This window comes from Chelonoidis abingdonii, chromosome 1, assembly GCF_003597395.2.
Source record: "Chelonoidis abingdonii isolate Lonesome George chromosome 1, CheloAbing_2.0, whole genome shotgun sequence".
Lineage (NCBI taxonomy): Eukaryota > Metazoa > Chordata > Testudines > Testudinidae > Chelonoidis > Chelonoidis abingdonii.
This window is the reverse complement of record NC_133769.1, coordinates 6,442,515-6,466,247: the sequence shown is the minus strand read 5'-3', so window position 1 is coordinate 6,466,247 and position 23,733 is coordinate 6,442,515. Positions and strand designations below refer to the sequence as shown.

Sequence of the window (23,733 nt, the reverse complement as noted above, 5' to 3'; positions counted from 1 at the left end):
CGCTGGTGGGCTGCGTGAGGCCCGTGGGCTGTAAGTTGCCCACTACTGCCCTAAAACTATGGCAAAAATCATCTAAAATTCTATTTTATAATAAATTATGCTTGGTGGTTAATAAATTTGTTTTCTAAAATGGCAACAATTATAGGAAGTATGGACAATGGGCCATAAATCCTGGCGTAATCCAATTGACCATTGGTCCAATTAGTTTCTTCTGGACAAACTCAATTCAGCAAAAATATTAGGTGTGGCTACACTCTTAATAGTTCAGGAAAAATTTAATGACATGATAATCATTGTAGGGATCTGTGCAAAACTGTAGTGTTCCCTTATATTGCTTTTATTTTTTTAAAGTTACTTATAATTTGTTTAATCTGATTTATCACAGGGGATAACAGTGGTCTAAATTTAGAACATAAGAATGGCTATACTGGGTCAGACCAGTGGTCCATCTAGCCTAGTATCTTGTCTTCTGACAGTGGCCAATGCCAGATGCTTCAAAGGAAATTAACAGAACAGGGCAATTATCAAGTGATCCATCCTCTGTCATCCAGTCCTAGCATCTGGCTTAGGGACACCCTGCTTCTGCAGTCTTCATGCTGTCAAGACTCCTGCTGAAACCAATGGAAGTTTTATCTGTATAAGGACAGCAAGAGCAGGTCCCAGGTTTGGAATACTCAGACTTCCTGGAATCAGTCTAGAATCCTAGCATTGTTTAACTCAGCCAATTATCCTTCTGAAGAAAATAAAAGGAGTTACATGAAGTCTGCTGTGTGTGCATGCATGCTTTTCCCCCCCCCCCCCCTTTAAAATAGAACAAAAGCCTTGTCTCTGTCCTGTCTCTGTATGGACAATAAAGGCCTCACGGCACTTTCCATAAAAAGGTTTGCTCCAAGTCCTTGCCCACTGGAACACAGAAATTGGCATACTATACCCACTGGCAAAACTTTACATATGGGTTAGGCCTTAAAGGCTGGTTTATGCCCTGAAATTTGAGGGTTTATTTCACTCCCTAATCTTGTTTGCTTTTTAAAATTTTACTATTATACTTCCAAACTTTCCCTACTGCTGTGCAATATTTTGTGTGCCTGTTCTCTCCATGGCTGCTGCTCTCACTCCAAGTTTTCATAGTGGCTGTCACCATAAAGCTGATGTAACTTCACTGAATTCAGTGGAGTTACAGTAGAGTAATATTGACATAAGAAAATAGAGAATTAGGCCCAAAATGTGCGTGAAGCATTTTGGGGATTGTTAAGGGATGAAAGGTGCTATTAGCTTCTCAGCATGGTAACTATCTGTTTGTCACCTATACTGAATCTGAAAATGTTACCGAGGCCTGGAGATTTTCTTTTTCTGTAACGTAAGAGGAGGTATTTGCTCAAGACCAGGATGATACACAAGTATGGCATGTTAGGAAAGATGGGCACTGCACAAAGGGGAAGTGGAAATCACAGGGTTAAGAGACAAGCATCCAGAAACGGATTCCAGAGTCATGAAGCAGGCTACATGACTCAGCACAGGAAGACCACCTGCCCACTGATGACATATCAAAACTGGTAACAGTCAGGAAGGCAGCTGAGCATTCTGGATGGATAAAAAGGTGCCAGGCAGCAGCTGACAACAGCAGGGGAGAAGGCGTGAGGGAATGAAACAGAAGCCCTTAAACCACAGAGGTCCATTTTATTAAAGTTATTTAAATCCTAATTTCATGAGGTACTGAGTTCCTCCAACTCCCATTGGGATGAAATTGAATTGGAAGGCTGAGTACCACATAGAATTAGGCCCTTGTACAGTAAGTTTAGTATATATTTTTAATTTCATACATTTTTACAGCTGGGCTGGTTTTATTTAACAGGGAGGTGACATGGCTTGCTGTCATACAGTGAGTGGGTCAGAGCATCCTGCTTCCGCTCCAGTAGATCACAGGGTATCCTTAAGAATGGGAGCCATTAAACAACTCATATTACCAATTCCCATTTCCACCAGCCCCCAACACCTTCTAGTGTTTGTCTGTATAACAGAAGTTGGGTGAATAGGTTGAGAGCAGCATTTTATCTTTTGGACAAAGTCCCAATTTCAGCTGAACCGGTTCTCAGATAGGAGCATGTGCAGTGACACCGCAACTTGTAAATGCAGTTGCTACACTGATCTTACAAGATATACACCCATATATCAGAAGCAAAATCAAGCCCTTAAAACTTATATGCTGATGTATCAGTTAGATTGTGACAAAAGAATAATAAATTGGAGACTTACTGGAAACATGGGAAGAATTTTATGGAGCTCTTCTAATAACGATGTTGGGTCAGGTCTTCAGTTGGTTGAAGTCAGTGGAGGAATGCTGATAGTCACTAGCTAAGCATATGGATCAAAGGGTTCAGGGAAGTTTTAATTTATGATTGTTTCTAAAGCAGTTTGAAATGGAACATGTTCTGGTGTTTCAGAGCACAAGGCTGGGATTCTACTCTTAGCTCTACTACTGACTTTCTGTGAGACCTTGGATAACTCATTTGGCACCAGAATATCTAGAGAGTTCAACTCTCAGACACCTGAATGACATGACAAGATTTTCAGAAGTGTTCAGCAGCCAGCAGCTGTCACTGCAAACAAGGATGGAGCACAATGGATGCTGCTTGCTGCTAAGCGCTTTTGAAAATCTGGCCATTGAAGTATGAAAAGGGACAATGCGCAGTTCCTTGTTTCAATATCCCTAATTCAACTTTGTTCAGCGAACAAGTATAAAGATGTGATTTTTCCTAATATTATACTTATTAATCACTTACATTGTGACAGACCCTAAAAGGCTCAATTATTCAGGACCCTGTTGTTCAATGCACTGTACATACATAATAAATGACAATCCTTGCCTTGAAAAGTTTATTATTCATGTTTCTGTTGTTCAGGGTTCATTTTTAGCAATTTTTGAGTTTTATGTAGATATCCAAAAATCAGGGGTTTTCAGGGCTCTCTTTGTGTATATTATAATGAGTAATGTACATTATGTATAATATACATTACCATAATGGGAAATCTCGTAATGTTCACTAGTGCACTTTAACATAGTACTGTTTCAAAACAGCACGATTAAAACACAGTAGGGAATCTTTAGTGAGCACCAGAATGGTCTATTCAAACCAATTAATGTGCCAGCACTTAGTGTGACTTCTGAAGTGCACTCCTGTAGTCTGCATTACTGCTCTGTGTAAACAAGCCCTTAGATACAAGTAACCATTTCTGGTGTTTTTCCAGTGTTTATTAGGTTAACACATACATTTTTTTAACCGGGGGTGCTTAATCGGTGTTTATCAGCTAAAACCTAAAATTAGAAACCCTACTTATCATCAAAAGTCATTCTGTCAAACTGTGAATTCAAGATGTGAAGGTAAAGCTGAGCTTTTCTCTGGCTTGGGCATCAACATCCAGAATAAAACTTGTGAGACAACCTGGTCATTGATGAAGATGTATAATCATTATCCCAAGATTTGAAAATGGTTTACTGCATAGTTCTCAAGGGAGAACATGGCTGTGTTTATGCAAATAACTGTGTAACAATCAGTGGTAGTTTTCAGTAGAGTTACTTGGTAGTTGATGCATCACCTCAGACACAATTCTTCAGTGGGTCTGCATGGGAGTATCAGAGGCTATGATCTGATCTGCAATTGTAATTTAGGACCAAATTCTAAAAGGCACTAGAGCACCATCCAACAACCACTGACCTTGATGGGAGAAGAAAATACTAGGTAACTCTTAGGATTCATCTGTTAACAATTCTCTTGATGCATCAGCTGGAATAGATTCCAGCTCTAGCTCTCATAATAGGTATGTTTACACTGCAATCAGAGATGTAAACTGCAGCACATATAGACGCATCCACGTTACCTTTGATCTAGTAACAAAAAAGTGAAGCGGTGGCAATACACGTGGCAGCATGGGCTGTAGAAGCCTGCCTGGGACTCTGGGCAGGAACTCAGGTGGCTAGCCTGTCCTGGCTTCACTGCTATTTTTATTCAGGCTATTCAGATCAAAGCTAGATTGGGCATGTGCTGCAATCACACCTCTGATTGCTGGCTCGGTGGAGCTCACAGGGACAGAAGAATAGTAAAATCTTATTTTTGTTAATGGAGTTAAAAGCGCTTCCGAATTGCTTTTCAGATTAGAATGGTATGCGAAGCATTTTGTGCATTGGATTCCCCATCTACAAAACAAGAATAATATATATTCTTACCTACTTCACAGGGATGCCCTGAATCCTAACACATTTATGTGTGGAAAATGCTTTGAGACCCCTCAGTGGAAAGGTGTTAGAGAAGTGCACGGTTTTATTAGACGTCCCCACTTTAAATACGATAGCAAATGCAACATTCTCTATGCAGTGACAGTGTAAGACAGCAATTGCCACTGAAACACGTGGATGAGCTCATGAAGAAAAAAAGAAATAAGAGCAACTCAGACAAAACCACAGAATCACAAGGGAAGGCTGCTGTATTTCTCTCCTCCCCATACCTCCCTTTTCATCAGCATTTTAAACAGTTTCAACATACTAAAAATATTTCTGACTTCTTCTTTAAGCTGTCTGGTTGTTTTCTTACAGACGCTATCTCAACATTACACGGTCAATACAACTGACAACATATAATGCTTCCTTGCTCCTGACATCGATCAAATGTTTCCCCTTCACTTTCTCTTAAGCATGTTTAATACACAAAAAAACAGGCTAAGAGGTAATAAAAGTGCTAGGAAACAACAGCTCCAGAAGCTAAATACATTGTACTGAACATGCAATGAAAAATACACAAACAGATTGTACACTTCAGTTTCACATTTAAAGCAACAACCTATGTGATAGGAGTTCTACACGGGAACGATCAAACAAAAGATACTAAAAAGAAGAGATCAATTTCTAAGCAACGCACCTTCTGACCAGGGTATTCTGACCTCTCGTTTTAGCTTCTAAAATATTCTTCTTCATTGCATGATCCTGAGCCTTGGAAAAGTTAGAGCCTCCCAGTTCCTTCTTGGTACTTACCTGCCCCTACAGGTAGCAAAAGATTAGAGGGATCAGAACCACACAGTGTTTATGAAACGTTCCCCCCCCCCTCCACCCCCACACACAGTCTAAAGTTCATTTCTTATTCTTAAAATGGAAGGAGTAGTTGCATCAAAAATAAAAAAACCCACGATAAAAAGGAAGCACACACCCATATGGAAAAAAATGGCAAAAGATGAGGCATGCTAACTGCAATGCTTTGTAAACCCCATGACTAGCAGAAACAAACACCACTAGATGGAACAGAAGGAAAAACTCAGGGTTTGTTTTCTCTAAACCTGCACAACCTCACAACTGTGCATCTCTTATTGAAGACACACACAACTATCAGACCACTCGAGATCATCTTTCTTAGGTTTAAGATCACACACGACAGTGAGCAAGATTCTCTCCTTAGTTAATGCTACAATTACTAGTATTTCTAAAAGACACATGCAACCCTATTGATTGTAGCTAAGGACAGAACATTTGGCCCAGCAAACCCATTCCTACGGTGGGTTAGCATCAGAGGAGAAGGCTGATATGCAACAACAATAAAAAAAAAAATCATAATTGTATAATTAGGGCCCTACCAAATTCAGGGTTGATTTTGGCCAATTTCATGGTCATAGGATTTTAAAAAATAGCATAGTACCAGATTCCAAATATTAAATGGCTGTAGACTTTTTAAAAATAGTTCTGATAACAAAAGGTCTATAGCTGATCAAATTTACTGAAACTACTGTTGGGCACAAACTTCTGTCTGGCTATGTCTTCACTACAAAAAAGGTGTATTTCTTTCTTTCTTTTTTTTTTTTTTTACAGCAGGATAACTAACATTCATTAGCTACCCTTCTGTAAAATCCTAGTGGATTCAAGGCACTGAAGTTTGATTTTGCCTTGCTACCTCCTGGTAAAAGCTATGGTGCCTTGTCTCCAATAGGATTTACAGCGGGATAGTGAATGCGCATTAATTATCCCACAGTAAACACACATCTTTTTGGCAGTTAAGACAAAGCCTATGACTTCCCACAGTATTCATTCACCTCCATTTAAGGTTCAAAAGGTCTCAGCTTTATTACAATAAAAACTGAAAATGTACTGTGCACAACTTCATATAACTTAACAGGATAGCCCAGCAATTACCTTAACAATAGCCCAATTGTAGTTGCCATGGGAAGGTCACAGCTAGGTCTGTAACTGACATGGTGAATTAAAAAACAACTATGTATTAGTCACAGTAAACTATTTCCAGTGTTATAGTAGATGTAATAAAAATTAAAAAAAAAACAACTTCTATTAGTATTTTATAAGTTTTTTACAATGGGTTTTGAAAATTCAAGCCCTACTTCATTAAAAAAAAAGACAGTTTTGAAGTTTTGAAAATGCTTGTATCCTTGCTGATATCTCCTGAGTTTGATGTATTAGGGTGAAGGATACAGTAGGAATGCCAAGATTTGATCTATCAGTCCTTCCCATGTTCAGTACAGGGACAATTTACATAGTCTCTAAAGTGCCAGGCACATCTACAGTACTACAGATATACTAATTTAAAAATATCGGATTCGTTGTGCCACCTTGTTAGTGTGCCATGGCCAAATAAGAAATAATCAGTAATTATTATTGTACATACTTCCATAAAATCTGTCAACAAATTACTGCAAATCGCTTTACAAAGTTGGACATTATTATGGTTTCAGAGTGGTAGCTGTGTTAGTCTGTATCTGCGAAAACAATGACGAGTCATCTCTAAGGTGCCACAAGTACTCCTCGTCATTTTTGGAGATTACGATGTCCATTTTATGAGGTGGGGAGTGGTAACTAAGACTCAGAGAAGTTAAGTGACTTGCTTAAAACTGTGTAGTAAGTCAGAGATGGAGTGGGTAACATAACTCAAGTCTCTTGATTCCTAGCCCTGTCCTCTAACCATGCTAGCCCTGTCATGAAGTCAGCCAATCTGATCTTGCCTAGTGTGCCTGGAGTACTGCCAAATGTTTCCTGTTCTCTACTGTTTCTGTGTGTCATTACCAAGCTGTACCATGAAGAATGCTAATAAAGTTGGTTCAACTCTTTAGTTGCATACTTGCCCATCCATTCACCCACTCCTACATTCTCTCCCTTGCCAAACTAATTAAACACCCACGCACATATTCTCTTAATCACTCACCCACCCAATCACACATTCTTTCATTCACTTTCCCATTCAGTTACACAATCTGATTCTCAAACACCTTCGGTTCATTCACCTATAATGTACTTTCTATAATCTACCTAGCCTAGCCTCTCTCACCATCTGAATCAGCGCGCACTTCTAGATGGACCCTACTCAATTATGCTGCTGTGCGGGCTTCATGGATACCTCTGGCCAATGTCCAGCTTTGCAAGACAGCTGTTCTCTTTTTGGGGGAGGGAGAGGCATTTATTGTAGAGCCAGTCCTTTAGTTCTTCGTGAACAAAAAGTTTTGCTAAATTCTCTGGGTCCAAACTGAGTAGGCACTCAATCCTGCTGGTGGCACAGCAGCCTGGAATTAGTTCTCTGTATAGCCATGCAGTAGACCAACATTTTAAAAAATGTCCTCAACCAGAGAAACAATGATAACGAAGGACAATTTGGAAGGGAGTTGACTTTGTAAAAATAAGAAGTAGGTAAGGGGATACTTGGAAAATTTCAACACATATAAACAGCTGGTCTGGTCGATATATCTCATGGTATTACGGGAATTAATCAGTGTATATCATTTCCTTCACAATTGTTTTTCTCTGTCATTTTCTACACTTGCAGTCTGTCTACACTACAGCTTCCATTGTTGCTACAATTGGAGAATTATGCATTCAAATATTCCCAGTGTAGATGTACTCTAAGGGCTCATCGACATGGGAGATTTTTCCAGTTATACCAGCATATACTTAGGGGGAGTTATATTGCTAATGTGAACACCTTTATTCAGAAACAAGAATGGCTTCCAGAGTGATATGGGCTAAAACAGTAAAAAGTACTCTCATACCCAAATGAGTGTTTGTGTAGGAAGTTATTTACTGGTATAACTATAGGGGTTTGAATTCACACCACCTCTTATTGTAGACAAGTACTAAAGGAGCTTAGTTAAGTGTTTTCTAAGATTGGGAAACTATCATGCCTAGCCTTTCATATTTGAAGGACATTATTACTAAGGGGAAAAATGATATAGGATGGAACAAGGGAATATAAACTAGGAATAATATGGTGAAACTAAGAAACAGTAAGTGTAGGCTGAATATCAGGAAAAATCATCTTGCCAGTGAGATCTGCATGGCTGTGGAATAGACTCTTCAGGAAAGAGGTAAAAGACCAGCACTTAGGATATTTGTAACTATAGTGGAATAAACTGTAGAAAATTTTCTGGAGAGAACATGAATTGCCCTGGAGATGGTCCATATGATCTAATAGGCATTTCTATCTCTAACATCTATGATTCTGTAATTCCATACATCAGTCCTTATCATAGGGTTGGCAAACACTAGCAGCCACTCTCCTAGCCTCCTGATAATCAAATTTATAATCAAGATGTACAATTAACATATGATGCCACAAGCAGTTGTGTTTGAGCCCTATCAGCACACAGCTGTGGACCATGTGACATCTTCAGGGCCATAAGGTAGTATATATATTGCATGGATGCGGCCCATATAACACATAGAGAGCTGCATATGCAGCCCACAATGGTAAATAAGTTGAGAACCACTGGTCTAACATCTGCCTGTGATAACTATGCTACCCTGGCATCATAGCTCTGAATTTGTGTCATTAAAAACATTGACATCAACTGCAGGCCTGTAATCAGTCCAAAGCTGTATATGCCTTCCATTAAGTAGGCACCATCAAATTTAGAGTAAGTAAAGAAATAATTATCGCTGCTCTAAAAAAGTGCCCAGTGTTACTATTTCAAAGATTTTCTGTTAATACAGAGTCCAATCCTGCCAACACTTACATGTAAAAGTATTTTTATCCAGGTGTGTAAATCTTTGCAGGAATGGACCTATAGTTAATACATGGTACTTTCAACTAGTTCCTTTTGAAATTTGTAGTTAGAAGTTCCTCCCTAAGGTGAAATGCCAGATTCTCCACTAAACCACCTATGTATTTTCTTTGCTATTTTCAAGTTATTAGGTAAGTGTAAATATAGGAAGAGAGAAAGCATGAGAAAACATGTGGCATGAGAAAACATGAAAGCATCACCTATTTATAAGTCTGCAGAGGAGAAAAATAGACCATAACAATGGTAAGTTTAAGAGGCAGGAAGTAAAGAAGTAGAGAAAAAGTAGAAGACAGAAAAAACCGCAAAGGAAAGGGCAAGAGAAACAGAAGAGAACAGAACAGGTAACTCCTTCCAGTACAAAGAACTCTTCTGTGGTTGGTGGGAGTCCCTTGTCTGAACAATTTTATTATCTGCAAGTGGATCTTTCCTAGAGCTTCTACAGGAGCAACAGCAGCTTCTTCATTAAGGCCTTGATCACAATGGGATCAGAACCACGTGAACTAAGACCATGTGTAAATCTCATGATCAGAGTGGACAAGATTTTTTTTTTTTTCCAAATGAGAAGTGTTAAGAAATACTTTGTAGTAAAGTCTGGCTAAAAAGTCAGCTATATAGAATCAAAACGACTTTATAAACACAAGATATGTTCTCCTTGCTGGAGCCTATATGGCAGGGGTAGTCAATAGGCACCAGGTCCTTTTGAATAGACTGACATCTTTTTATTTACTTATTATTATTATTATTATTGGTCTTTTAAATTAATTTCTGTGAAGTCTGGACCTTGACTATACCTTGACCAAGAAATGTGGACCTTGACAAAAAATAATTGACCACTCCTGTTATAGGGATTCGCATAGTATAAATAAGTAAGTAGTATTGCATCTGCAGGTACACTGAGACACAGAATGCGACTGCAGTTCAAGCAGACATACCCAACTAGCTTTATTCTAGCTATCTCAGGCCTTGGAGCAGTGATGCTGCAGGAGCACATGCTTCAGAACGAGCTATACAAGCCTGTCCAGAACACTGGGTAATTACTTGAAAGGCTAGGCCACGCTGAAGCACGTGGTGTCGCAGCTTCACCACTCTGGGACCTGAGCTAGCTAGATTAAAGCTAGCTTGGGTATGTCTACTCAAGCTGCAATCACATGGTATGATTGCAGACTTCACATACCCACAGGTCCAACACTACTTACTTATAAGGATTGGGATTACCACTTTGTTACGCACTATACAAAAATGCTAACAGTCCCTGCCCTGAAGAGCTTGGATTCTAAACAGACAAAATGAGAGAGAAAGGAAGTATTCCTATTTTATAAACAGATAACTGTGGTTCAGAGTAATTAAGTGACTTGCCCAAGGTCAGACAAAGTCTGTAAAAGAGCCAGAAATTGAACCTAGAATTCCCAAAGCCCAATCCAGTGTCTTAACCACAAGACCACCCTTCTTCAACAAACAATCTGCCCTGGTAGAACTATACTAGCTACAGCTGAGTTTCCACATCTACACACTGTAGTATGATTTGATTGTAAATAAAGCCTACGAAAGAAAAGATATCACTGAGACAGGATATTGTAGAAAGTGAGACCATTCTGGCTGGTCATCTTCAGTATCCAGTTCATTGGACATCAGTGCACCAGTTCAGTAAGGAAACAGAGAGAAAATGATAGCCATGACTCCCTCTTTTTACACACAAAAGCTTGAAAATACACCCTGTGAGTTACAAATATACCTTAGAGACAACATGAGTCCTGCCCTAACAGAAGAATAATATATGTCTGCCTGTATTCTTGGAAATATTTTTATTTTTAGTGAAAAAAAGTATATCAAAGAGTAAAGCTGTGGTCTCAGTTGTGAAGTTATTTTTGCCTAGGACAACGTTTTGGCAATATGTACACTTTCATAGTCTGAACAGGGCGAGGTATGTGGGGTAGCCGCCCAGGCTGCAAAGCCACAGGGACAGAAAAATGGGGCAAAAAAATGAAGAAAAAAACCCGATAGGGGATGCAAATGCTTGCCCCAGGTGCTAAAATACCTAGTTATGGCTCTGATATCTTGTAATAATAGGTCATACAAGGAATTTCATTAGCTGTTTTGGTCCTTAATGTTGTATCTCCCAAACTCTTGGGGCAACTCTACCATTTTATCAAACCTGATAAAAAATTCCCACTGCCACCAATTCTATTGTGCATGATAACCCCCACCCCTAGCTTCATGACCATAGTCTGCTAACCCTGGCTCCGCATGGATAGTTTGCAAACAACTGAATAGGAATTTATTGAGCCCAGGTGAGTTGGGACTCAGTGCAGATAATGATAATTAGATAAAAACCATGCCTTCTTGCTCATTCGAGATGTGCCTGGTGTATATGCTCTGTCATTTCTGTTTTCTTTACTGACCAAAATGATCACTTGTTATTCCTGTTTGCACTACAGATGCAACACAGCTATTGGAAAGTGAGCTGGCTTCTGTTCCAGAGCATATGTAAGCTACCAATTCTGTTCATAAACTTCAACTAGAGTTATTGTTGATTACGTATGGACCAGAAAGAGCCCAGATTGACTATCAGATTCCAGATGGAAGTTGTAGGGTCCACAGAAAACAACAAAAAAGCTAGCAAACAAAAAACTCTGACAACCATCTTTTTAATTGTAAACTGAGCAGATTTTATCTGGAGAGAGAAACATGCATAACATGCTATGAAGCCATTTCTTTAAGGTACAAGAACGGAGCCTGGAGTATCAGTGGTTAAGAATTAGTGTTGTGGGGGCTGATACTAAGAAGTGTTGAGTGCTAGTTTGACTTGACTTTAGGGGCTGTGGCTGCTCAGCTGCTCTCAGTATCAAGCCTTAAATGAATAAAGCACAAGAGGTGATGGATGCTTTTTATTAGAATAGCACAGTGAAATCCAGTTCTTCTTTCCCTGAAGTTAATGAGAATTTTCCCCTTTGATTTCAGTGCAATCAGGAAGGGTATATGGTTACAATAGACAAGTTTTAGTCAGGCAGATTCATTCTTCAAATGACCCTTCAACACTGGGAGAAGGCACCTGTGTGGATCTGAAAGTTCAAGCACTATGTTGGTTCAATAAAAAGTATCACGTTACCCACCTTGTCAATCTAATTTCAAAATCATATCCCTGTTTTCTTCCTATCCAATTTCTGACTTGTGTTGCTGCAACAATGAAGTAAGAAATCTTTAACCCTTTCATCTGCTAACAGAGCATGCAAACCAACAGTTTTCCACTCCAAAGACACTGCAAAATAGTCTACACTGACTCTATATGCTGCTGTGTTTTATAAAGACAATCACAAGAAGAAAGAAAAAAAAAAGTCTCTGACTTATCTTTGGAATCCCCCTCTCACATCACTTTTGATCCCACCGTAAAAGCCAGAATACAGTGAAGATACTACAAACACAGACTCAAAACTGAATGATCATTAGTCTTCCAAATAAAAAAAGATGTTCTCACTTAAGTTATTTTCGGTGCAGCAACATACAATATTCCTCATACATACAATACCACCTTCTCCCAAGAACAGGTGATTTTTAAAAAGCAGCAATAAAACTCTGTATCCAACTGTGCAATGCAGGTGGATAAACGACAATTAACTGAAGATCAATTTTTTTTCTTTACATGTGGTTGGCTTAAAATTTCTCAGTAATTGAGTCTGTTCTTGTGTAAGCCTAAGGTAATTTGATCTGCCATTCCAATTTATCTCTAACAGTTAAGAATTTAGGGGCTATAAAAATTCACAACTTCCTCACTCTCAATATAAAGTGATAAGGAAAAAGTGTTTTTAAAAGTACACTCTCCACTGAGAACATTCTGATAAGTTTACACTTAACTGTGTGATTTTAGAGATATGCAGTTAATTCAATAGGATACTTGGCAAAATCAAAATCCAGAATGTCTAATTCACTAACCATACTTTTTTATTTGTTTATTTCAAGTAACATTTCCCCCACCCTTTCCTCTTCTTAGGCTTTTCACACCCACATAGCAACCACACAGCAAGTGACTTTTCTTTGACCTTGATGCCTACTCCTTCTGGTGGAATCACTCACTAGTAAGTTAGTGGATAGTTTACGTTATTATACTAAGATGTGAAGGAAGCATCAAATAAAAGGAGACATGGGGACATGTGCTATATCTTACCATTTTTACTTGATAGCTTAATTCACAGTTCTGTAGGGACCGTTGCTATACAGCATTCTTTGATGCCATTTCAGTAAAGAAAATACAACAGCCTTATTGCAACTCAGCAATCAATTGCATCTGGAAACATGAAGCTTCCTTGTGCCATACATCCAGAAGAAGAAAAACTATACATAGTGACAGGGCCAGTGCAACCATTTAGGCGACCTAGGCGGTCGCCTAGAGCACTAGGATTTGGGGGGCGCCATTTTCTTCGGCAGCGACTGCAGTGGCCGGATCTTCGGCCGCTCCAGTCGCCGCCGGCATTTAGGTGGAGGAAGCTGGGGCAGGGGAGCACAGGGAGGGCTGCCTGCAGCAAGTTAAGGTGGGGGGCAGCATGCAGGGGAACACCCTGCCCTAGCTCACCCCCGCCTCCTCCCTGAGCACGCCGTGGCTGCTTCACTTCTCCCACCTCCCACGCTTGCGGCACCAATCAGCTTAGGCGCCGCAAGCCTGGGAGGCGGGAGAAGTGAAGCAGCCACGGTGTGGTGGAAGTTTCACCTAGGGCACGAAACATCCTTCTACCGGCCCTGCATAGTGAATTCCAAGCCTCATCTGGGACCACCACGATATATCAGCAGCAGTGACTTACTTTTGCATGGAAAAAGAAGAAATATCAAGAAACACGCTAAGGTGAGCCAGGTAATATTTTTATTGGACCAACTTCTGTTGATGAAAGAGACAAGATTTCTACAAAGAGCTTTTCTTTAGGTCTAGGAAAGGTACTCGGAGTGTAACCCACTAACCTTCCTTTGTCCTAGGACTGCAGAGGTGTGAAGTGCTCACTTCATCTTGAATGATGTCTTGCAACATGTGTTAACTCCTTATACTAAAAATCTGATTCACTTTATGTTTAGCTGTGACTCTCTAAGTACCTTTCCCAGACCTGTATAAGACTGAATGCTTGTCTCTTTCACTAACAAAAGTTGGCTCAACAAAAAATATTACCTCACCCATCGTGTCTCTCTAATATCCTGAAACCAACACGCCTACAACACCACTCCAAGTAAGGAGATAGACTAAATATCACTTCCATGCTTAGCCTTATCAGCCTGTAATGCACTACTTATTAGTTTACACTTGTAAACAGTTTTCTGTAAATTAAAATGCTACAAGTGTTTTGGGTATCAGAAAATCAACTTTCTATGCAGAAGAAAAATATAATACTTAGGACTGGTAGATATCAAAGCACGTTAGTAAAGGCAAGTCACCACCATTATTCCCATTTTAGTGATGGGGAAAACTAAAGTAAATACCTTGCCCAACATCTCAAACAGAAACAGTGACAGAGTCAGTAATAGAACTCAGGAAGTTTGAGTCTCACCCCCTGCTCTATTAGACCATACTGTCCCTTTGTTAGCCAACACTATTAATGCTTATATAATAAACCATTAATTGTTAATGTCTATGTTGGAACTTACTGAAATACTTAAGGACAGCCCGTTGGGCATATCCTACTATTATGAAAAGAATCATCAGGTTTTGATGTCCATACATGGACATCAGTTTTTGATATCTAATTCAAAAGGATTAATGCATGCTCTTCAGTTTATCTGTAATACATTGGAAAGAGGAATGATGGCTACTTTATGAGACTATCTATTCCAAGCCTGATGGATGGAATACTCAGCCGTCCCTTCTGCTGTTTACTATGACCACTAGAGAATAGTTTAATCAACACTAAACAATAGCCCAAAGAGTAATAATATGGTTCAAAGTTTGGCCCCAGATCAAATACCCTCAAACTCTGGGACGCCAGTTGGTCTTCCCTGTAAAAGTTGATTCAAAGCATTGAAGCATATGTTTATTTAGCTTCCAAAATATTCCAATCCAGAATAAAGTTCAATATCACCTCTGCTATGTTTCTTTAGTGCAGTTGTACTTACAGCCTCTCTTTTCAAGAATGACAAAGTTTAGTAAAGAGGGGATCAGTGACCCAATGAAAATGAGAAATGCATGAAACTTACCACTGTACTGTCATGAGCAGAGCCAGTGCAAATATGGTTAGATCTTCTCCAGTGCTCAGGAATTCAACTCCTCGCAGGCACAAAACAAATCCAGAATGCAACATGCACTAGATCCACCTCTCTTCTGCTAGCCACATTCACATGATCACATATGTCTTCTGAATCTGCCATCAACAAAGGAAACCACAATAAGGCTGTTTTCCCAATTCTTCATAACTGAGTCAGTAGGTCAACAATTCCTACAGTTTGTGAGCCAGAGCAATTCCCTGAAATGCCCTTTTTCTGGTGGAAAACCTACTGCCTCCTGCTGCTGGTAGCCCATCTGCTTTCTGAACAGAACCAATGCGTTCCAAATAACCATCTTGTTTTGGCACAGACGTTAGTCATTGATGAAACTCCATTTTGCCTCATGTCTGGGGAAAAAGATCAGAAAATACTTACAATTAAAGATACATTCAGGAAAATCCGCCTTTTTCACAATGCCCGCTGCTTCCAGTTGTCTTAGCTCACAGTCTGATGTTTCAACTGTAAAGTGGAACGACAAAGAAAAATACATAGAGGAATATTAGATACATTCCAAATATTTCTTGCTCCATAGAAACACAGAATATACAGCATGTGCATTACAACTGCCCTGCTCAAACAGAGAGACAACACTCAAGCTGTATCCCTTTTTCCAATTCTCGACTCAAGACGTCTGGTTGAAAACTGGTTTCGTAACAACCTCTTAACTACCACCTACTCACATCACAGAACATTTCTTGCAGGAAATGCACAGGAAATCACCAGCTAGTGCCAATAGATCTACTATTCCAAGAACTAGCTCTTTCAGATAGTCCTTCATCGTTCGGAAACTGGGAGGCTTTTACTGTCTCTTTTATTAAAATACACTAGGACATATGTACTTATTTCAAAGTAGCTTTAATTCTAATCCTGAAAAAATGTGCTCGATAAGTCATCATTTCAAAACCCATCCGTTGTAAATGAAGGGAATTTCACAATATTCATTCCAGTAACTGCAGCTATTCATTTCTGGAAATGATTCACTGGACAAGAATCAGAATGGTGGAATTAATTTTTAGAGACAGATTGCATTCTGAATCGCATACAAAGACTCTGTAGTCAGCCACGTGCCTTTTTGACCACCAACAGCAGACTCCTGAATCATCCAACCAAAAGATGACTCGTTGTGAAGTATTTCCTCTTATTTTACACTTCCACGGTGTGCTATGTGCCACTGGTATATCCTGAACCTAATTCCCACTTTGATGAAAATTCCAAAACTCATCTCAGAAGGCTCTGGCCACATTCTAATGATATAGCCATTTGCCAGCTTTTACTCTGAGTCACCTGTCAACTACAGAAAAGGAAATTAGTCAGTTGCAAGCACATGAAAGCACACTGGCAGCGAGTGGCTGCTTAAGAGTGCCATGCGTGCATTTTAGAAATGTAAAATCGAGGCATGCCCAAGCTATCCTGAAGAAAAGCAATAAAAATCTATCATATTAAAATGTGAGAAAGGTGAAGATCTGCCAAAATAAGATGGCAAGAAGGCAGCATTTCAGTTTAGCTTTCAATGCCAACATATTTGAAACAGCAGTGGAGAGAGGACCAAAAAAAAAAAAAAAAAAATTCACAAACCCTAGACCTGCACTGTGCGTGACGAGAAAAATAATTAAAATAATGAAGAGAACCAATCTGCGGCTGCTTAGAAAGTTAACTCTTTGAAGGAATAGGTTAAAGTAAGAGAAAATAAAGGCAAGTCTTACATGAATAATATTTACTCCACAAATAAGCCTAATATAGTGAGTAGGTTTATTCATGTAAGTAAAGGTTGCAGGATCAGACCTTAATAAGCTTTCCAACAAGATTAAGCTCACACGATGTTGATAATCTCACTGACTATTAAAGAGTTACTTTTCAGGATCCTACAAAAATGGCATTTTAAATCCACAAACATCTCTAATACAGCAAAACGCAGCTCACGTGGTGTAACTAGAAATGTACCTCTTAAGAGATACAAAACTCCGTGTGTTTTAAATTGAAAATGCACTCAAATGTTGGATCTCTGTGGGCCAAATTATCAGGTCTTTACTCAGACAAATTCACACTGCCTTCAGGGAAAAAGACTGATTAGCAATTCAGGGATTTAAGGATTTCGTCCAGTAATAGTGGCAGTTTTTTATTTAGTTTTATCACGGACACGTAGCTCTACATAATCAGCCACCCTAATCAAGATTTCAGCTTCTAAATAAAAAGTGAGGAGATTAAAAGACCAGAATATCTGTCACTTAAAGTTTGTAAAGTGCTTTGAAGATTTTAAGTAATACTTAAGATCAGATGTCTGCTTACAGAAAGGACCCAGATCCCATGTATCTGTGATGGGGGAGGAGCTTAGAATTCGGGAGAGAGCGTTCTTGTTCCTGTCTAATACTTGGATTTATTCCTGCATAGGAGATGATCTAATTATTCAACTTTTCAGTGTATTTCCTCACCCTTCCCCATGTGTCGGATTAACATATTTTAACAATCCATCTCATTAAAGAGGGAAAAACAACCCCAAGAAAGGTAAAAGCTCCCTAAAATAAAATAAAATAAAATAATTGCTCTTTGTCCATATTTAATCATGAGCCAATCGCATACTCTGTGCATGTGTGTACAAATCCAAGCGATACAGAGTGTATGACAAAAGCTAACCTAACTCACTCCACACCTAACAACTAGATATAAACACAGCTCACTTCCCACATTCAAGAGAAAAGCCTGAACAACCAATGAGCTTTGAAGGTTAATAGTTCTGGGCTCAGCTGGACCAAAAAGCAAAGAGAATGATCAAGTTATGGCCCCTCGGTTACTTCCGAACATGCTGATATTCAAATGTAGGACTATGAATGAGACTGCATTAACCGATCACAATTACCACAGTAGTGCAAGGAGGGGAAGAAAGAGAGAAAGGGATCAAAGAACACAGGGCGCCATGGATCACCTTGAAATGCACCCCACATTTAAACGGAAGTTCAAATCCAGTTTATATGGCACAGGAGAATGGTGCTTTCTAGTCAACCACACTGCACATGCACCTGCTGAAGCTTTGAAGTGGTCTTCCTGCTAAGTGCCTTACAATAATGCATTCAATAAGCTGTTGGATACTCAGCCCTGTTCAAAAAAATCAGATTGTTTAAATAGTCTCCCAAATCCACATTGAGACACCTATCTCTAGGCTTCTATTTTTTTAAATCTTAGCCTGGATTGTTATGGTAGCGCTGTTTATAAGTGCTGGGTCGCACACATTAGATTGCTGTTGCACATGGCACACACTGGCTTGGTTATGTAGAGGATGGCAACATGTTATCCTAAGTCATGAGCTCCTGGCATTTAAGTCGGACAAGAAGTATTGGGCTTAATTTGCAGCAATGGAGATTTAGGTTAGATAGTAGGAAAAACTAACTATAATGGAGTTAAGCTCTGGAACAGGCTTCCAAGGGAGGTTGTGGAATCCCCATCACTGGAGGTTTTTAAGAACAAGTTGGACAAACACCTGTCAGGGATGGTCTTAAGTTTATTGGGTCCTGCCTCAGTGCAGGGGGCTGGACTTGATGAGCTCTTCAGGTCCCTTCCAGCTCTACATTTCTATGATTCTAAATACATTTGGGGCGAGGGGGGGACGAAGCATGTAATTAATACAAAACAAAAAAACACATGGAAGAATGAAGAAGAAAAGGCCACATTCTGAGCCCTGCAAATCTTGAACAGAGTCCCCCTAAAATACACTACAATCACCAGCTCTTCCCAGGCAACATTTTTTACACCAAGCTTTGCTATATCAATAATAAAATAACAGTGCCTCTATATAAACTTATTTATGGTTATTCCTAAGAATCAGTCAGTGCTGAAGCAAGTATTTTATGGCGAAATGAACATACTGGATTTATTCCTAGTTAAAACCGTCCAGGACATAAACACTTCCTTTATAAGAAATTAGGCCAGTATGGAAGGTACAAGAGAATTCTCTTGTTACACCTTCATAAAATTCTACACATAAAAGACTTTCTACATTACAATCATAAAATCACATGGTGTGTCCCCCTAACACAAACATTCAAGAATTTCCTGCCATAAAATCATAACCAGCCCAGCAAATAAAAAAAAAGCATACAGGTAAGAGGCATCTGCGTCTTATAAAAATACTGTGCTTTCAACAGAACAATCACACAATCCCAGGAAGGATTTACCTTTAACCCTTGTCACAGATAAAATAGAGATGTCATATAATCTTTATTGGCTAATTTGATTTAATTTCATACAACGGTAGAAGCCATTAAAAAGATAACATTTGATGAATATTATCACAAAGGGAAAAAAAGATTACTTACCAATGCTAGCGTTCTACAAATACGTTGTTTCTGCAGATCGTTCCTGAGTGGAACACTGAAGTACAGCAAGTGACTCCATTCAACTGGGATATGCAGAGGAAATTTTATGAAGAACTACATTAACTGATGGTGAAGGCTGAATTTCAATAGTGATGGGACTGGATGTCAGGCTTTATGAGTATGTGGGAAGATGGAGAGCTGTTCTGCTGACTCACCCTGGCAGGGGGATCAGATAGGCCACACCAGACCCAATTCACAGAGGCTAGAGAGCTTCTATATAACAGGAAAAAGCTAGAGACAGGGACAGGAGGACCTGCAAGGAGAAACCTTAGGAACTATGAGCTCAGGCTAAAGTTTACATTTGCAAGTGCAATCCTGCCTCAATGCTTTGTACCAAAGGTAAGATAAAGGCAAACTTCCAAGAAGGGATTAAATTTGTATCATAACCCACTGGGTGTGTGCCTATACCAAATTCAGAGTGGCGTGGGGCTCACGCCTGTTTACTGGCATGATCATAAGGATCAGTCTTTTGTGTCTTGGGGCTGAAGCCCAGATTTCTGAAGAGTTTGCACAATCTGATCTGGATCATTCAAGGACCTTAACTAATGGATGGGGATGGGGATGGGGATGGAGGGAGAGGAGTCCAATTAAGTGTGCGGGTAGGAAACACGGTCTAATGGTTAAACCCCAAGCCTGAGAACTAGACCTCCTGGGTTCTATGCTGGGCTCTGCCAATGACTTCTTGCAAGACCATAGACAAGTAACTGACTTAACCCCGTCTATCTCTGTGAAACATGGTGTTGTGATCCTACATTCATTAATGTTTGTAAAGTGCTTTCAGTTCCTCAGAGGTGAGGCATCAGCCATGTATAATTAATAGATTCCATCTTCCAAGAATCAAGTTAAAGGCCTTAGGGCACTACAAGTTTTATTAAATAAATGAAAGAACTTCCAGTTCATGTCTTAGCAATGAAACTTTTAAAGACCTTGATCCCGCTCAATCAGAGCCTGATGGAGCAATACAGAGCTTAAGAGTCCATCTCCTGCCCAAAGTATGAGGGATTTTTTTGTTTGTATTTAAAAGGTCCTTGCTGAGATCACTAGGAGGCAGGGTCTAATCTCTTGATAGCCAAGTTAAGTTACAGTGCTGTAAAGATTTCCCTCTGTATCACACAAAATTTGTCACACTACTTTCACTTAGAATGAAAAAGTACAGGTAAAATTTTGCTATAATATTTAGAGCAACTGTATTAAAAATGTCTACACGTGTGAAGACAACATTGTTCAGGGCAGTGGCCCGTGGAAGCATGTCCTGAGAGGGCTGAATCTACACCAGTGGTGTACACATGGCCCGTCAGGGTAATCCGCTGGTGGGCCGCGAGACAGTTTGTTTACACTGGCCACAGGCATGGCCGCCCGCAGCTCCCAGTGGCCGCAGTTCACCGTTCCCAACCAATGGGAGCTCTGGGAAGTGGCACAGGCTGCAGGGATGTGCTGGCTGCCATTTCCTGCAGCTCCCATTGGCTGGGAACAGCCAATCGCGGCCACTGGTTGCTGCTGGTGGATGTGCCTGCGGACAGTCAATGTAAACAAACTGTATTGTGCACCACCAGTGGATTACCCTGACAGGTCGCGTGCAGCCCGCAGGCCACAGGTTGCTCACCACTGGTGTAGATTCAGCCCTCTCAGGACATGCTTCCTTCCATTGCAAGTGCTAGTTTTCCTCGACAGTGTCAAGCATTTTGTTTCAGGTGACACAACCACAAGGACTTGCACAACAAGCAAGCAGTGATCCATAGCTTTGTGAATCAGCCTCTGTGTGGGTCCACTGCCTCTTGTACTGGACAAGCTTCACAGTGTACCTAGTTATATCCTGCTGCACTGGGTTTAGACAAGATGATAGGGTTGGGCATCGTCACTTCCCTCCCATTAGCATCTCACTCTGTAGGAGGAGTGCTGCCAATTCCGCAATTCAACTCAACCCCTTCTGAACTGCATTACCACAAACTTAGAGCAGCCCTAGCTAATCTTTGGGACTCATTCAAGAAGGACAAGTCAGTTCAACAGCTTTGTAACTATGAACCGAAGATGTCGGTAGTATTTGCCAGGGCTTCATGTCCATCATTCTTCAGACCCGTGAATAAAAAGAATTTAAATTGATCACTGTCACCTTAACACTTGGCTCAGTCCTTAGACTGGATCTTGTCTCACTTAAGTCAATGGCAAAGTAAGTGTTGATTTCAATGGGAGTAGAATTGTGGTCCTGCAGATAAACCAGGGGGGCTTGGCAAGGCACATTTCTGCATGGGGTGGATGGAATGACACTGCCTTTTTCCTACCAAGGCTGCACAGCTCTCAGCACAACCACCACTGAGGATTGCCCTTCTGTTTTCCTCTTCTGAATAGGATTTGACTGCTGGCAATCTCTGCAGAGGTCAAGGACTGGATGGCATGTGGAAACTGAGCTGGCTCTCAACCAAAGGTCACCTTTCGATCAGGACTGAAACACTTGGATAGGGCACGATGGGAAAGCTTACGATACCACAATTCATGCTATGGGAATGTCACTCTTTTCAGGGCTGTCAATCCAGCACCAGTTACATACAAGTGATAGCCAAGTCCCAAGTCGCAGGGCAAGTACTGCTGAAAAGCACTGAGAGTGCATTTCTTTGTCAGATATCGCAGCTACATACAGTAATGATCCTGTTGCAGAAAGTGTGTCAGATGATCTCTCTGCTCTGAATATGCAAATACCCCATAAGCAATACAAATCAGATGGATTTCAAGCATAATGATGCCATTGTCCCTACTTTATCCTTCTCTTCTTCCAATGGGGTCTGCACAGTGAGTGCATCACCTATTGTTATCAGGGGAGAATGGGCCAGTACCATGAAGGCAGCTTGGATCAACAGTTCGGGTCTAGGAGAGGACCTTTGGGCAAATTGTGTTACCTTTCTCTGCCTCAGTTACTCCAGCTCTACAATGAAATTATTGATTTACCGTTCTGGGCAAAAGACGTAGATATCTACAGATTAAAGACACCGCTGTTTGTGAAGCAGCGGGTTTTCCCCCATACTTCCATCCACTGAGTGGAAGGAAAATAAATCCTCTAGTATTCGGTTGCTACAGGTGCTGCAATACCTCCTGGGAGTCGCAGTACAGTTTTAGGGTATGTCTGCACTACAGCTTGAGGTGTAATTTCCAGCTCAGTACATGCACTAGCTTTGATCGAGCTAGCACACTAAAATGGCAGTGTGGCCCCTGCAGCCTGGGCAGCAGCAGAGGCTAGCTGCCAGAGTACAATCCCATCCAATTATCCACATTCAATCCAGTCAATTATTCAAATTCCTTCTGTTTTAATAAGGAGCATGTTTGTGAGGAAGGGAAGGGAGTCTTGTGGCTAAGGCACACTGTAACACTTTCAAAGTGCTTGAACTGGGAGACCTGTGTTACATTCCCTATTCCACCATAAGTTTTTTGTTTTAACCGAGGCAAGTCATACAACTCTCTATAAAACAGGGATAACGATGCTGAGCTACGTCAAGCCCAAATTTCCCACAGGTGAGGACAAAATAATGAAAAAAGGGATGTTTTGTAAGGAAAATTCAATGAGCATTTCCTCATAGAGATATCCAGAAAAGCGGCCCCCAAAGATGGTGGATCCCAGGAGGGCAGGACCAGTCAGCAGTTCCAATCTCTGACACCTCCCACAGCTCCTTGCACAGACAGCATGGTTTCATTAGAACCACACTTCCTGGAATTTCTCATGGCCAAAGCAACTCCCCGAGAATCTAGGAAGGATTACACACAAAAAAGTTAACAAAAAGTCTCCTCTGGCCCATCTCCCCCCTTGCCCAGCTGATAACCAGACACAGATGAAGGTTTTTGCAGAATCTGGAGAACAGAGCACAGTCATGCAGGAATATCTGAACCCCCCTTAAGCATGCTGAAGGGATGAGCAGATCTTAGCGGACACAATTGGGCCCTTAGTCTGCACCTGGATGTTCCCATTTAAAATCCATGAGTATTTTACCATTGATTTCAATGGGAGCAGAAGCAGGAACTTTGCAAGTATCAATCCATTGACTTTAATTAAGAACTTTGAGATCCTCAGAGAGAAAAAGCTATATAAGCACACAGTATTATTTCTTGTTAT

General features: G+C 40.4%; 1 long non-coding RNA gene across 4 annotated transcripts in view; it reads right to left on the bottom strand.

The window, feature by feature from the left end:
• Window positions 1–23,733, bottom strand: part of LOC116823524 (uncharacterized) — a 228,785-nt gene that overhangs the window by 23,994 nt on the left and 181,058 nt on the right. For all 4 annotated transcript variants that reach the window (XR_012655500.1, XR_004373434.2, XR_012655502.1 and 1 more), the window contains 2 exons: window positions 15,646–15,729; window positions 15,205–15,368 (listed from right to left, as the gene is read on the bottom strand). This is a non-coding gene — a long non-coding RNA (uncharacterized LOC116823524). The remainder of the gene's footprint in view (window positions 1–15,204; window positions 15,369–15,645; window positions 15,730–23,733) is intronic.